Below are 17164 nucleotides of genomic sequence, written 5' to 3'. Positions count from 1 at the left end.
ATCCCACCTCACTTGCGTGTGGTCCCTGCGCAGACCCCCATCGATATCCCTTTTGTTGGCAGCCACTAGTTTGCTTACCCGCAGGGCCCCATAGAACGCCAATGCAAATGCTGCCCGGAATAGGACGACCTCACTAGGTGAGGAGCATGTCTCCAGCAAGGAGGTCAATCTGTCAAAACCTATCGGGTGCCTGGTATCCTTTTTGCGACCCTCTAGGCGCCGCCAGCCGCGCAGCGCCTTTCTGACTATGAAGGAATCCGTCGGGTCCCTAATCCCCTGGAGCTGAGCCATAAACGATATGGCGGCCTTATACCGACTGGCGGTTGCCACCGACCGGCCCTCCTCATGTAGTGCCACTAAAAATTGGGTAAAGTACCCCTCCTGACCCCATCTATGCTCTCATGCAGGGCCCAAAAAAGCACAGTACGAGCGGAATGCCCCTTCATAAGCTTTTCTTGTCCTGGGCACTAAACTGGCTGCCACAAGGTTTTGTAGTCCGGGGCGCCGATTTGCCATAGTGCTTCGGGAAATGGCGCTGCCACTAGCTCCGCTGAGGGTAAACAATCCCTGAAAGCCTGCATTTTGAAACGAGAGAGCGCATCAGCTGCATTATTCAGTACTCCCGGCACATGTTTTCCCCTGAATTGTACATTTAGTCTCAAGCATTTAACAAAATTTCTTTCAACATTCGCAATATCCACCTGCAGCGTGCTGCCTGCTGGTTAATGCACTCGACTACAGTCATGTTATCAGACCAAAATATCACCGAGCGGTTTCGGAACTCTTCTGGCCAGGCCGACAACGCTACCCAGATGGGGAATAGCTCTAGAAAACCAATGTTGCCCGTCAAACCACTTGTTTCCCACCATGCTGGCCATTTCTGGGCCGACCATCGGTTGCCAAGGATCGCGCCAAAACCCACACTGCCCGCAGAGTCGGTCCATAAACCTAATTCTGCTAACGAGGCAGGGGCTTTGCTCCAGACTACTCGGCCGTTGAAATCCGCCAGGAATGCCAGCCAAATGAGCATGTCCTGGCGAACCTCTGCCGACAGCCTCGTACGATGGTGCCCTTCCTTTCGGCCAACCATGGCCTGGGCGATCGATCGGGAGAAGGGGGGAGCCATCGGTATAACCCTTAATGCAAAGTTAAGCTGACCCACTGTTTGCTGTAGTTGGTTCAGTGTCACCTTGTCGTTCCGGAGACATTGCAACAAGAGGCCCTGAATTTGGTGATCTTCTCCGCCGGCAAACGAAAGCAACCCTCCACAGAGTCTAGGTCGATACCCAGAAACTCCAGGGAGGTAGTTGGACCCACTGTCTTACCTGGCGCCAATGGTACCCCGAAACCCCGCATGAGCACGCAGAAATGCCGCAATGCCCGTTCACAGTCCCGAGAGCCCGCCGGGCCGAGAAACAGGAAATCATTGAGATAATGCATCACATGTTGGTGCCCTGAGGCCTTCGAGAATACCCACTCCAGAAATGAGCTAAACATTTCAAAATAGGCACACGAAATTGAACAACCCATCGGCATGCACATATCCATGTAGTACTTCCCCTGAAATGCAAAACCCAACAGGTGCTGATCCTGAGGATGCACCGGAAGCAACCTAAATGCGGATTCAATGTCTGATTTCACTAAGAATGCACCGGGGCCAAGGCGATTCAACATTACCACTGCGTCATCGAATGATGCATACCTCACACTGCAAATGTCTGCATCGATCACCTCATTAACGGAAGCTCCCCTAGGTGCAGATAAATTATGAATGAGCCTGAATTCTCCCGGCTCCTTCTTGGGAACTACCCTAATGGGGAACACACAAAATCGGCCGTTGGTGGTTCACCGAACGGTCCTGCCGCCCGCCCCAAGCGAACCTCTTTTGCGATTTTTTTGGCGGCCACCGCCGGGTTGTGCTTAACGGACAGTTGGTTTCTGCATGAGGGGGCCCCCCGAAAATCACCCGCCGGGATCCTGAAGCCATACGAGAAGCCATCTTGCAGGATCCCAGCGGACACATGATCAGGGTATTTGTTCAGCCAGGGAGTCAAAGCCAGAATATCCACGGGCGATTGTTTGGACCTCCGAGGCACCGTGTCAATCCTGTTTGGTACCCCCTTTCCCTCCTGTACTATTGCCTCTGGATCGGCAGCTAGTTTCGGGGTGAGAGGTGTTACCACAACCTGCGCAGGCATGCCTGAACCTTCATGTTCCCTGCGGCCTGCTACACGTTCCCTTGTTGAAACCCCAACATACTCCTCGCTTATTCCCATTCCCGCCCAATCTCGACTGGGTATCTCCCCCGTAGGTTGGTCAAAAGGGCTGTGGGTGCTTCTGCTGAAAGGCCCTGGAGCCGTTTCTACTCGACCCTGATCCACCCGCTGAGCCCGGCAAGAACTGCGCATGCCAAGATACAGTATCCAAACAATCCCAAGTCAATGTTTCATTAAACTCTTTTGCTTTTCTAAATGCCACGTCATACCCTTTCCATTCCTCTCCTCCATACTTCTCATGGAAGCCCGTAATCCTGCTCTGGTAGCAAGCAAGGTCTCCCAACAGTTCTGGTGTTCGCTCACCCATAATTGCTACAAAAATAGAGAAAACCCTGATCCAGTTCATCATAGACTCTTCTACCCTGAATTCTGCAATTTTTGCCCGCCATACACTGGGGTGCCATAAATCCTTCTGAGTCTTGGCATATTCTAACTCACGATTGTCTGTCAACAATGAAAACATATTGATATACTTGTTTGCCCACACCATTTTTTTAGTTGCCATAGGAACATGTTGCGCCAAGTATTCCCGCCTTGAGGGTACAGCGCCCTCCCCCATTATTGGGAGCGATATCTTACTGGTCTCTGTTGTACCTCTGGTCATATCCGTCGACTTATTCCGGTTTTCGACCGCGGCCAGGTTCGCCACCTGTGGAGAAATAGAAGGCACGTTTGCTGCCCCAGGGCCCCTTGTCTGCCTGAGCTGCTCGACAATCTGCCTAGCTTCTTCGGCTGGGTCTTCCACAGCCGCGGATCCCCCCGCTCCCTTCTTCAACCAGGGTAACACAGCCTCCAACTGCAGCGCTAGTTCGGGAGGCATTTGGTCGTTATCCAGCGGTGTGATAACCACAGGGATTGGCAATCCCTCATCCGGTGTGGGTACCGGGCTGGACGCTGGTTCTACTGGGACCAGCGGGACCTCCATCGGGACTGGGGCCTCGCTAGGACCCGCTTTCCCCTTCCTCTTTTTCCCTTTATCCCCCCCTGGGGTAATGTTTGGCAAAACAGGCCCCACGATCCTCTTAGGTCACCCTGAGGGCCCCGCTTGGGCCTCCACTTGTTTCCGGAGGGCCGCTAGGCCGCGACCCAGCTGGTCTACTTTACCAAATTTTCTGTCCATTGCCGACACTTGGTTCACAAGTGTGCGGAGCATTCGTTCCATCTCGGAGCTCTTTCCACTCTTCTTACCAGGCATATCTGCGTTCTGTTTTGTCTCTGCCTGTTTTCCAGTAGCGACTCGAACTCCAGCTACGCCTTGACGACTGAAACAGAAAAAACAACGATTACACATTCACAAAATTGCAGCTTGTTCCCTTGAGGGCTCACGAGTGGTGCAGCCTTCAGAGCGCAGGAACAAGAGGACGCCTGCCTGGATTCCCGCGCCTTTTATCTTGCAGCGGGAAGGCGGGGCAGCATCCGCATCCCGCCCAGAGGTGCACGGACTCCCGGGCGAGCGTTAGGACACCCCTTTTAGGCGGCGGGGCGTGCTCCAACAACGCCACTATGGGCATACCGGCCGGGACACGCCCCCCCACCCGCAAAGGTTTCCCCGGGGATCGGGGCACCCAGCCATACATTCGGGGTGACCGAGAGGTCTCCCCTTTCCATACGACCCGTCACCTAGCAACTAATGTCGGGTTGAAACAAGGTTGTGTTTTGGTTCCTTGCCTTTTTTATCCTTTTATGTCTGATCTCCCAGCCCATTTTAATAATGGTAATGCACACTCCCCTTCTGTGTTGGTTAAAGAGATCAAATATTTGCAATATGCAGATGATACCATTTTATCGAGCCAAACTGTTATAGGGTTAAAAAGATTAATAGATTCTTTTAACACTTACGTTACAGAAAACGGTTTAACAATAAACATTAAAAAAATGAAAATAATGACAGTGGGAAAAGGCAAACAACTAATTGTTATTGGCAAAATGTTGAACTAGTTAATATTTGCTGCTAGCATAAGGCACTTTAGTTTTAATGCTGCAAGCACAACTCACTTTTTCTTCTGCTGCTAAAATTACTATACTCCGACACTTGGGTAAGGATCACAATCGGCGACGGTAGACATACGACCTGTCACCTAGCAACTAATGCCGGCTTGAAACAAGGTTGTGTTTTGGTTCCTTGTCCTTTTTTATCATTTTATGTCTGATCTCCCAGCCCATTTTAATAATGGTAATGCACACTCCCCTTCTGTGTTTGGCAATATGCAGATGATACCATTTTATCGAGCCAAACTGTTATAGGGTTAAAAAGATTATTAGATTCTTTTAACACTTACGCTACAGAAAACGGTTTAACAATAAACATAAAAAAAATGAAAATAATGACATTGGGAAAGGTAAACTGGGAGTAAAAGAATGGAATATTAATGGTTTAGTTATCGAAAATGGTAAATCATACAAATATTTGGGAATTACATTTGATGAAGGTATGACATTTAGGCAGAAGTTTAATAACCTTGAAGCTAAGGGCACTTCGCTCGCATTTGCCTTTGGAAAATTGATGGATAAGCTATTATAAACTAATTATGATCATTTGCTGAAGGTCATGAGAGCAAAGTTAATCCCATCTTTGGACTATGGTTCTATTATTTTGTGGGGCAAAGATGCAAAACTGCTCAATGACATAGAATTAAGGACAAATAAATCAGTTTTTAGGATCCCCAGATATATTAGTCGTGCCAATATAAGACTTGAATTTGGTCTAAAGAAACAGTTACTGGCCCGACAATCTAAGGGGCATATTACAAAGCAATAGCGATAATTATCGCTATTGCTTGGTTAGCGGGAAAAAAATATCGCCGAGCACCGGGTATTTTTACCGCTGAGATACCTTGATATTATCAAGGTTTATCTCAAAAGCGGTAACAATCCTGCGAAATGCATGAATATCGCTGAAAAAACAGCAATATTCATGCATTATCGTGACAATGCTCTTAGCCATGTTATCCATCTTCCATTGGATAACATGGCTAAGAACTGCTTTTAGCAGGCTTTAGCTTTTGGAGATATTCGCGCTTAGCGCGAATATTTTCAAAAGTTGTTAATAGGAGTTAGAGATGTTAGCGACTGTTTTCAGTCGCTAACATCTTGGCATGCCCACTTTGCATGTCATTAGCGATAATTATCGCTGACATGCAAAGTGGGCCCCTAAATGCCCGCTATCGCCTACCAGCTGTCGCTAACTGGTGTTAGCGACAGCTTGGTAATAGGGCGATAAAATTATCGCCGCATTAGCGAGAAAAAGTCCCGCTAATGCGGCGATAATGCCCTTGGTAATATGTCCTTAAATTTTTAAAGTCCTTACTATCATTATACCGAGCAGGAGAGGGCTCATTAGCAAAGCTGTGCTGGCTTGAGATCTCGAAAGGTGAATACTCGAGGAGTTGGCAAACTTATTTAAATGAGTGCTTATGTAATTTTGAATGCCTAAAATTAGTAGATGAAGTGATGAGTAAAATGGTTTATAAGAAAATAATTAACCAAATGGCTGCTTTACTGTCTACTATAACTGATAAAGAGGAATTAAGAAAAAAAAATCCCTTATTGTCAATAGCTAATTCTTTTGCCAAATTGTCTCCCCAACCTTATTTGTTATTTCATTTAAAACCTCTGATTAGGAATAAATTCATGTTATTAAGGTTTGGGAGATATCCAACTAAAGACGAAATTCCAAAATGGGAGAACAAATGACCTTCGAACATTTGTAGGCTATGTGGGCTGTGTGATGAAACCTTACAGCACATTGTAACCCTATTCCCAATCTTGTTAGAAGAGCAGAAGACTGTCTTAAAGCCTATTTTTAACGGATTGGGAGTTAGAACATGTAGGAATGCAATTATTGTTTGTTTAAGAGGGGTTAACCTTCAAATTATTCATCAATTTGTTAAGTTGCTCTTTACTGTTGAAGAGAAATTCCGTAAAGTAGACACATTAAGCAAATGAATATCCGTTTTGAAAATCACCTGGAAAAAATGGTAATGCTATAATGATCTTAAATGTTTTTAGGGAGTATGGGGGCTAATTTAAGTTGTTTTATATTCATCTTTTATTGAATATTAACTTACAAATGTGGATTGTATTTTATCTATAGTACAAGCTACTTTAATTCTGCTGGAGTTTACCCCCAGCAATAAGCCCATGGCACTTTATTTACTGTTGTTGCATAGTATTTCATGTTGTATTACTAACTCAAGGAGTCTATTTGTAATTTTTGCTGTTAGCACTTTACCTTTGGTACTGAAAGCACAATGCACTTTATCTTTTGCCGCTAATTGTTATTGGCAAAATGCTGAAATAGTTAATATTTGCTGTTAGCATAAGGCACTTTAGTTTTGATGCTGCAAGCACAACGCACTTTTTCTTCTGCTTGTAAAGTTTATTGCCAAATTGCTAAAATCGCCATTGATCAATGTATGATAGGTGGATCAATTTTCTTCCAGGTTTTAGATATAAAAAAAACTTTCAATTATGCCAGGCACATTTTTCTTTTTATTATTTGTGGCTGAGACAAGAATGAATCTCAAATCACAGACAGTTACGAAGATACTCAAACACTTTATAACTTTATAAAGAAGACAAACATAAATCACCAAAAGACAAAATATGTAGTTATTATTGTAGCCTAATATAGTGAATAAATAAAATGAAAAGCCCACTTTAAAACAGCTTTATTTCTGGAGATAAAGGGCCCATTTGTTTGGAAAGAATGTGCACAGGCTTTGTGCATTCTCTTATAATGAAGGGAGACACTCTCACTATTTCCCCATGCATATCATTAATAAAGAAGCCCCAGTGATACATTGGGTGTTGATTACACTGCATTAGGATTTGGCATAACTCTTTAGGATTTATGACGCAGTCTTGTCAGGATTAACTGCTCTTTTCACATCCTGGTTTTGGTGACAAACTCTAAGTTAATCAGACATTGCTATGTGGAGGTCAGAGGAGTGGAGATAGTGTGGAGAAATGGCCTTAGCTATGATGTAAAGCAAAGGGTTCTCTAAGAGTGTGAACATGTATTTGTTTTTATACTTGTTTGTGAGAAGTACCTGGAGTTTGTGTTAGGGGACTTCCACATAAAAATCTGGATTTCTGCAAGCACATACTTGAAATGTATTGTTGAGTGATTCAAAAACTGAGCAAAGTATGTACCCTCATTCACAATAATAGCGTGTTTTCCAGTACAGAAAGCTTTACTAGACTAAAGCTGAGCAAGATATGCACTTGCATACAAAATGGTTGTGAGTTATCAACACCCACCAACAAATAATGGTGAGAAAAATCTTTGCAAGTGTGCATCGGAACGGCAGAAAACTGTGTGCACTGCAGATAGGCCAGCAATTGGCAAACCACAATTGGAAATTATTAACTTGCAATCGACAGTGACATCCCCTTGATCCAGAAAAAGAGCGAGAATTCTGCAAAAGCGAGGACGGCCGAATTTGGGTGACACAACTATTGGGTTGGGTGCTGTGTGGAGTTAAGTGTTAGAAGGAAGAATATTGAGGACAAATGTGTGGTAGAAAAGGTGGAAAGAAAGGAAAATGCATGAACAGTCTGAATTAGATATTAGATTAGATTAGATTAGATTAGCCTCCTAGCTGCTCCTCCCTCCCACTTGGCCTCATATGGAGCCCGCACGTATGCGCAGCGTACAAGCGCAGCAGGCGCGCCAAGTGTGCGCCGAAGGCGTGCCAAAGGCAAGCCCGTCTGCACCCGTCCGCGCCTGGACCACGCCCAGCGCCAGGACCCCTGGTCCTCGACGATGTCAGCCCACCTGACGGACTTACAACGCCGCCACCCTCTACGCACTCAGCGCCGGCCGGAACCCCGCCTGCTACCGAGCCACCCTGAAACCCACCCACGGACCCTTCACCTGCCAAGCCTGCAAATTGACCTGCCTCCGAACCTGCACCGCACCCGCCAAGCCGATCACCAGCAACACCCACCTCAAGTGCATCCTGCTCAACACCCGCTCCGTCCACAGGCACGCCGTTGAACTCTGGAACCTCCTTGACACAACATCACCAGATGTCGCCTTCCTCACAGAAACCTGGATGAATGCCTCCTCAGCCCCCGATATCGCCATATCCATCCCGGAGGGCTACAAGATCACCTGGAGGAACCGCGTCAACCAAACCGGAGGAGGCATCGCCATCGTCTACAGAAACACCATCCGCATCATGACCAACTCCGACGACACCCTCACCACCGCCAAGCACCTTCACTTCCAGATACACACCGACCCCAAGACCACCCTCAGAGGCACCCTCATCTACAGACCCCCGGGACCACGCACACAATTCAGCGAAACCATTGCAGACTTTGTCAGTCCGCAAGCCCTCACCTTCTCAGACTACATCCTCCTAGGGGACCTCAACTTCCACCTAGAGAACAACAAGGACTGCAACACAGCCGCCCTGCTGGACAACCTCGGACTCAAGCAACTGGTGACCACCCCTACCCACTACGCCAGCCAAATGCTTGACCCCGTCTTCTTCTCCAGCAAGCACATCTACTTCAGCTACTTCAGCCACTCCACCGGACTACACTGGACAGACCCGCAACAGGTTCCCCGCAGAAGCTGGAGCAAGATCACCGCCGACCAGCTCACCACCGCCCTCAGCCAGAACCCGCCCACCAACACGATGGACCCCAACGAAGCAGCCTGCAACCTCACACAGTGGCTCACCAACTGCGCCGACGACCTCACCCCACTGAAGAATGCTCCCAGCAGATCTGGCCGCAGGAAAGCCTCATGGTTCACCAATGACCTAAAAAATCTCCAGGAAAACCTGCCGCACCCTCTAGAAAGCCTGGCGCCACGACCAGACAACAGAAAACATGACAGCCCGCAAGAACGCCACCCGCAAACACCACCAGCTGATCCGCACCACCAAGAGGACAACATTCAAAGAACAGCTGGACAACAACACCCACAGCAGCAAGGAACTCTTCAGCATCGTAAAAGAGCTCTCCAACCCCAGCGCCTGCAACAACAACATTACACCCTCGCAAGACCTCTGCGACTCACTCTCCTCGTTCTTTCACCGCACGATCGCAGACATACACAACAGCTTGGGCGCGCTGACCATGCACCCAACCATTGAACCAAGCACCCCCACCACCCCCCTCTGCACCTGGACCCCTGTCAGCACCAAAGACACCACCTGCCTGATGAACACCATCCACTCCCGCTCCCCAACCGACCCCTGCCCACACCACATCTTCAACAAAGCCGACTCCATCATCGCACCCCAACTCCGGAACATCATCAACAGCTCCTTCGCATCCGCCACCTTCCCGGAGAGTTGGAAACATGCAGAGCTTGGCGCCCTACTGAAGAAACCCACCGCAGACCCCACGGACCTCAAGAACTTCCGCCTTATCTCGCTTCTCCCGTTTCCTGCCAAAGTCATCGAGAATACCGTCAACAGACAACTCTCCGCCTTCCTCGAGACCAACGGATCCCTCGACCCCTCACAGTCTGGGTTCCGAGCAAACCACAGCACCGAGACCGCCCCCATCACATCTACCGACGACATCAAGACCCTGCTCGACAACCGGGAAACAGCTGCCCTCATCCTCCTGGACCTCTCAGCAGCCTTCGACACCGTATGCCGCCACACCCTGATACAGCGCCTCAGCAACACCGGAATCCAAAGAGCGGCCCTGGAGTGGATCATCTCATTCCTCACCGGAAGAACCCAGAGAGTCCGCCTCCCCCCATTCCGATCCGTGGCCGTTTTCTTTTCTTGTTAAGGCTTTTCATATAACTAAACAGATACTTTGTGTGAAAAAATAAATTACCTCTCAATAATGAGTAAAGCATTATGCACTATGGAGTACAAGTTGTGTGTTGTGGTAAAGTGGTAGACCCATGCTCATTGCTAGTCAGTGTGTCAGGTATTTTGCTACTGTCTGCAACTGGGGCAGCTGTAGTTGACAGTTATCTATTTTTAATCCCAATGACCCTATCTTCTCCAAATGGCTTTCTCTTTATACCATGACTCCAAAGAGGCAGATGAATAATAAATAAGATAGAAAGTCACATACTTTATGTATAAAATGTGGATGTTATCCTATCAACTGTTAGTAAACACAGGGAAAATAATGCACTGCACTACAGGGATAAAAAATGGGCTAAGTAGATTGTATTTGGCATGTTAGTCACAGCGTATCCCAGATGCCAAACTTGACTTAAAATAATGCACTTAATTCCCTTTTCCTCACTGGCATTGCCAGCCACCATATATTATTTCCAACAAGTGAATTTGCTGGACAGGACGGAAAGCAAACTTGACTTACTCTACTACATGGTTGGGTAATGGGATTAGGCAAGTAGGATAGAGCTTTTCATATAGAAAGAGGTGTTACTACACTGATCATCGATTTATCACTTTTGGATTATACAGTAACTTTACTAGACATTCAAATATGAACAGAAATAAAATAAATCTGTTATGGAAAACCTTGAAATATAGTTTTGATTCACTTCACGTGGCTATAAAATCAAATGTGGCACATGCCAAGAATGGATTTTGTCTGTTTATGGTAGGCTAGGAAGGAAGAACTTAGAAAAAAATAAAGAAATTAAGTACTAAGTGGTGACCTAGTGAGCGAAGAAAAACACGCTTAGTGTCACATTAACTGAAGCAGACACACAATGCACAGCTAACATTGCAATCCCGATTTGAAGCAGACTGCACTGTGGTCATAGGTAGCAAAATGCCATGGGTGGGGTTGGGGTTGATGGACAATGGGTGGGGTATGCCTGCCTCGCTTAACAAATACAGTGAGTTAAGGGAGTAGAACAAAAATGTTGAAAATACCCCCAATTTCTAACCATAGCTTTAATAACTCTAAATAAACAAAATAAGTGAAGTAGGTGAGCAGCATACCATTCTCCGTGAAAATAACTGCCTTGCCTATTCATCCAAGCTATCTAAATATTCATTCAGCCTTTTATTCTAATTCACCCATAGCCCCCATGCTTACGTTTTACTTTTTTTCGTCCAGTCTTTCACCAACATATCCAATCCATTATCCATTCATTCAATAACCACCATTTCTTCCAACCATCCATTCACCTATTGTACCGAGGAAGGAATGCCAGGAGTCAAGTGCTCTCATTATAAATAAGACTTTATTTAGTCTTTAAGAGAGAGATTAACGGACCCACAGCGGAGCGGCTGTGCGTTATCACAGAGCAAGACAGAATGAACCCAAGCCGGATTCTAGAATGAAAGGGAGAGATAGAATAAACATAGAAATAGAAGAGATAAAGACAGGACATTACACATCTTCCCCTTCATGGAGAAACAAAAAATCAAACATTTCAAAGTTATATTAAACTACATGACGTAATGATAATACAACATTTTTTTAAACAAGAAGCATATAAAATTAAGATAAGACAAAAATCTTTAAAATGAACTGGCAACTTACAAATTCTTTTTGAAGGCAAATTGGAAACAATACAAGGAGTATTGACAACCTTATCAGAAGTCGTAGTGATAACAACATTTTCTTGTGGCGTAATAAATGTAGAAGTGACAATATTACCATGTGAAGAAGATGATGCAGCATCTGAGGATGAACAAGAACCTTCAAACAAAACATAATCATCCAAATCATGAGTAATAGCAGTTTTGACATGAATTGCAGCTTATTCATCAGAAATAGGAACAAGTCTATTTTTGTTCCACCACTTCCCATCATGAAGTAAACAAGAACTGAGTCCAACTTTAGGTATTTTATAAGGAGAAGAGAAAGAATATTCTCCTTTTTTGACAAAAAAGAGTTTTTTGATAAGAACAATGAACCAGAATTAAAATCTGTTGATTGAACATGTTTGCGATTATCAAAATGATATTTTTGTTTACTTTGTGCTAAAGCAACAGATTGACGAAAAATAGCATCTTTGTCAGTATTGATGAACTTGAAGAGGAATTAGAAGAATGTTGCTCTAACCAAGAAGGAAGAAGTAAAGAGCGACATTTTCTGCCCCTTAACAACTCAAAAGGAGTGAAATTAGTTGTAGAATGAGGTGAGTTGTGATATGCATTGACTTTGTTTTTAAGAAAAAGGTTATAATTTAAACCAGAGGATAGAGCAGTCTGAACCCCTTCTTTAAGAAAGCGATTCACTCTCTCAACAAGTGCATTTATTTGTGTAATTTATATAGCGCGCAGCTACCCCAACGGGGTGTCCCGGCGCTTCTGAGTGAAAGCAGAGTGATAGTCCTGGGGGAATTAACAAAAGAGAAAAGTTTTTAGTGCCTTACGAAAGGGTAATTCTTCCTGGATCATCCTAATTGCGATCGGGAGTTTGTTCCAGAGAGTTGTGGCACAGACCTGGAAGGTTTTACCTCCAGAACGTGCTTTCCTGAATCTTGGTATGGAAAGCAGATGTTGGGAGTTGGAACGGAGGTTCCGAGAGTTACAATAAGGACGGATACTAACAGAGAGGTAGGCCGATCCCCTACCCCTAGTTGCTCGATGGGCTAAGGTCATGGCTTTGAATGCAGCTCTTTGATGGATTGGAAGCCAATGTAATGCTCTGCGATGTGGCGAAATATGGGTGCGTAGGGAAACCCCGCAGACCAACCGAACAGCCGCATTCTGGACTGTCTGGAGCCGATGTAGGAGGCCCGCGGGCAACCCTAAATACAGGCCGTTCGCATAGTCCAGGTGAGATGTAATCAATGCCTGGACTATGGTTTTCCTGGTATCACTAGGGAGATAGGTGATGAATTTCCTAATCATCCTGATCTTGGAAAAACAAGCGGCTGAAACGGTCTGTATTTGGTTGCTAAAAGAAAGATTAGAGTCCCACTTAACCCCTAGATTTTTTACAGAGTCCTTAGGGACAGGGGGAAGGCTGAGTTCCTGTGGCCACCAGAGAGTTGAATCAAGAGGGGAGGGTTGATGGAAAAAGAGAACCTCCGTTTTCGCCGCATTCATCCGGAGGCAGTTATGGTCCATCCATTTTGAAATGTCCCGCAGACAATCCTTCAAAGGATCAAAAGTAGTTTGTGTGGCACTCTCATAGGAGAAAAGCAGCTGAATATCATCTGCATAGGAAGTAGCTATGATGCCCGACCTTGCAATGAGTTCAGCCAGAGGAGAAAAATAAACATTGAACAATAGTGGGCTCAAAGCCGAGCCTTGAGGGACACCCCATTGCAGGGTACGGCTAACAGAGGTAAAAGGGTGAGTATAGACTGCCTGGGTGCGATTAGACAAAAAAGAGGTCAGCCACTCCAGGGCCTTCCCCTGAATACCCTTCGACCGAAGACGGTCAATCAAGATGGGGTGAGAGACAGTGTCGAATGCTGCCGACAAGTCGAGCAGCACCAGCACCGCTCTGGAACCCCCATCCAGTTTCCACCGCACAGAGTCGGCCATTTCTATAAGGGCAGACTCAGTGCTATGGCACTTTCTAAAACCATGTTGGGATTTATGAAGTAGGCCGTGGGTTTCAAGAAAACCTGCCAGTTGTTGCTGCACTAGCTTTTCAAGGACCTTGGCAGGGGCTGGAAGCAGAGAAATGGGTCGATAGTTCACCGGCTCATTAGGATCTGTATTAGCTTTCTTTAAAATCGGGACCAGTAGGGCATGTTTCCAAGACTCCGGGAAAATTCCGGTTTTGAGCGAGTCATTCCAGATGTAGTTGAGGAAGGGATTAAGAAAAGAGGCCAATGATTTATATTGCTTGGCTGGCCAAGGGTCAAGTGGTGAGCCGGAGCGGCATCTAGACAGTTCCATCAGTGAGTGTTCCAGTGAGATTGCCTCAAAGTCTGAAAAGATGGAAGAAGACTCGATGCAGTCAGGTAAAGGCGTATCACTCCCAAGATCATTATTCTTGGGGAAGGTGTCATAGATCTTCGCGATCTTGTCTTCAAAGAAGTCAGAGAGGTGGGAGCAAAGGGCCTGAGAGACTGGAAGACACTGTTTAAGAGCCAAGGGATCTGTGAAAGTCTTCACTGTGTTAAAAATTTCCCTGGCCGAGCCATGCGCTCTATTAATTTTCTCCTCCAGGTAACATTTTTTATGCTCAATTATTTTCCTACGGTATTCTTTGAGGGCCAGTTTATATTTAAGTTTTGTGTCAATAGAATAGGATGACCTCCACCGGCGCTCCAACAGCTTACAAGAAGATTTATATTTCCGAAGCTCGTCGGAGTACCATGGGGCGGAGGGAGCTGCTCGAAAGGTTTTAATCGGTCGCATAGGAGCGAGCGAGTCAATAGCAGAGGTGACCCAGCAGTTGAGGTTAGTCAGGCGTGAATCTAAATCAGGGGCGTCTTTGGGAGTGGTATTTACAAGATGTAGGGCAACACTGTCAGGGGAGATCTTACTCCAGTTACGTCCTACCGCCTTAGGGGGAATTCTAGGTCTCACATGCTGGCAAAAATGAATAGCAAAAGGGATAAAAAAGTGGTCCGACCAAATCACCGGATAGGGATCCTCAATCAGGATGTTTGAGAAATTCGAGCAAACAAGATCAAGAGTATGACCAGCTTTGTGCGTAGGTTGAGAAACCAATTGGCTTAATCCAGCATCTTTTAAAGTAGAAAGAAAGTTAAGGCAAAGCTTGTCAGAAGAGTCCTCTGCGTGTAAATTTAGGTCTCCTAGTAAGGTAAAATTGGCATAGCGTAAGCTAGCCTGAAGGACATAGTCCAAAAGTGTAGCCAAGTTGGAAGCCTTAGATTTAGAAGGGCGATAGACCAGTAGCCCTGTCAGTGTGGTATGTTCAGCTAATTTAATACAGAAGGGAAGGGTTTCAATCAGTTCAATTTGTGTGTAAGGGAAGGAAGAGATCGTCCATTGGGATCTATAAATAATAGCTACCCCACCTCCCCGATTGTGACCCACTCTATTGGCGCATAGGATATTATATTCTGGGGGAATGGCCAGGCATAAAGACGGATTAGATTGGCAGAAGTACTTTATAAAGCAACTTGAACATGTTTAACACCCATAGACTTTAAAAAAATCTTGCATAGCATTTGATACAAAATGAGTACCATTGTCTGTGACTAGTTCTTTTGGAGGACCTTCAAGAGAAAACACATTTTTAAGAAATTGCAAAACAATTGGTCAAGGCTGATTCAACAAAAGAAAAATAAATCCATTTAGAAAAATAATCAATTAGAACTAATACAAATCTAGAAGTACTAGGCAAAAGATTGAAAGGTCCAGCAAAGTCTAAAGCAATTTTCATCCATGGACTTTCTGGTAAAGGAACTGGATGAAGGGGACTCTGTGTTGTATTCCAATCTTTATCAGAGACAATACATTGACAACATTTGTCCATAAAAGAAGCAACTTGAGCATTAAGGAAGGCCATCAATAATTCTCCCTGAGGTTTTTACATGTGGCAGTGACTCCTAAATGTCCAGTGTATGCAATTGAAATTAGTTTATTTCTAAGAGAAGGCAGAGGAATAAAACAAATATTTCTAATACAAATGTTATTTTCAATTGATAATTCTGAGAAAACTTGAGCATAAGGCCTTAAAGAGTGAGGAAAAATTGCGAAGGGGAGGCCAACCTTTGACAATGAAATTTGAGATTTTCTTTAAATCATGATCAGTGGAGATGGCTTCCAGCCAATCTTTTTCAGATATCACACCATTCAATGGAGAAGAAGCATCAATAGAAGCCACAACACAGTCAAATTCATCAACAGTATCATCAGTTGCAGGTAGATATAACCGAGAGAGACAATCCGCACTGACATATTAACCACCTTGTATGTATTTGATGGTGAAGTTGTATTCTTGCAATTTCGAAAGAATACGTACAAAGCGTGCCGAAGCTTTTCCTCAGCCGACCTTAGTGATTTCACCGGCTTGTACCACTGGAAGAGCTGCGTCATACATTGGGGGCCTGGGCCATGCAGAGCCTTGAAGATCACACAGAGCGTTTTAAAAACTATTCTTTTGCGAACTGGTAGCCAGTATAGCTTCACCAGATCTTGTGCTACCGATGCAAATTTGGGGTTACCCGTAATCAGTCGGGCTGCAGCATTCTGCAAGATTTGCAGTTTGTTTAGTAGGCCCTGTTGGGCATTCAGTAGCAGGCAATTGCAGTAATCGAGTCGGGACATCACCAATCCTGTTACCACTGTCTTCCTGTGTTCATCCGAAAGAAAAGGCAGGACTTTCCGAATTGTTTTTAGCACATAATGGGTTGCAGAGGACAGTGCGTTAATTTGTGGCCTAAAGGACAAGGAGTCGTCCATTAGTACACCCAGGTTTTTGACCTTCGCTACTGGTGAAGGGGGGACCCCCATTTCCTCTGGCCACCAACGTGGGGACCAGAAGTTATCTCTGGATCCAAATAGCAAAACTTCCGTCTTTGCTGAATTGAGCTTAAGACAGTTTTCTGCCATCCAGTTGCTGACCTCTTCATGCAGCCTCTGAACCTATCTGCCGTGCTTTCTGTTTCACCCGGAAGCAGCGACACCACTACTTGTGTGTCTGCGTATGATGTAAGGTTAAATCCAAAGGATCTAATAACTGGCACCAGGGTAGAAACGTACACGTTAAAATGGGTCGGACTCAGGAAGGACCCCTGGGGAACTCGGAGGGGAGCACAAATGGGTCCGATTCAGGACCCAGGGCCACTGTCTGGGTCCTGCTGGATAGGAAGGCCTGCAAGATCTTAAGTGCCTTTCCCTGGATCCCAGGGGCCTCCATCCGGTCCACCAGTAACTTGTGGTGGACCGTGTCGAAGGCTGCGGACAAATCCAGCAGGATCAGGGCAGCTCTTCCGCCTGCGTCCATCACTATTCTTATGTCTTCGGCTGACTTGATCAGTGCCGATTCCGTGCTGTGCCCCGCCCGGAATCCGTGCTGCGATGGATCCAGGTGTTCTC

This window comes from Lissotriton vulgaris, chromosome 5 (assembly GCF_964263255.1).
Source record: "Lissotriton vulgaris chromosome 5, aLisVul1.2, whole genome shotgun sequence".
Taxonomy (NCBI): Eukaryota; Metazoa; Chordata; class Amphibia; order Caudata; family Salamandridae; genus Lissotriton; species Lissotriton vulgaris.
This window is presented reverse-complemented; position numbering follows the sequence as displayed.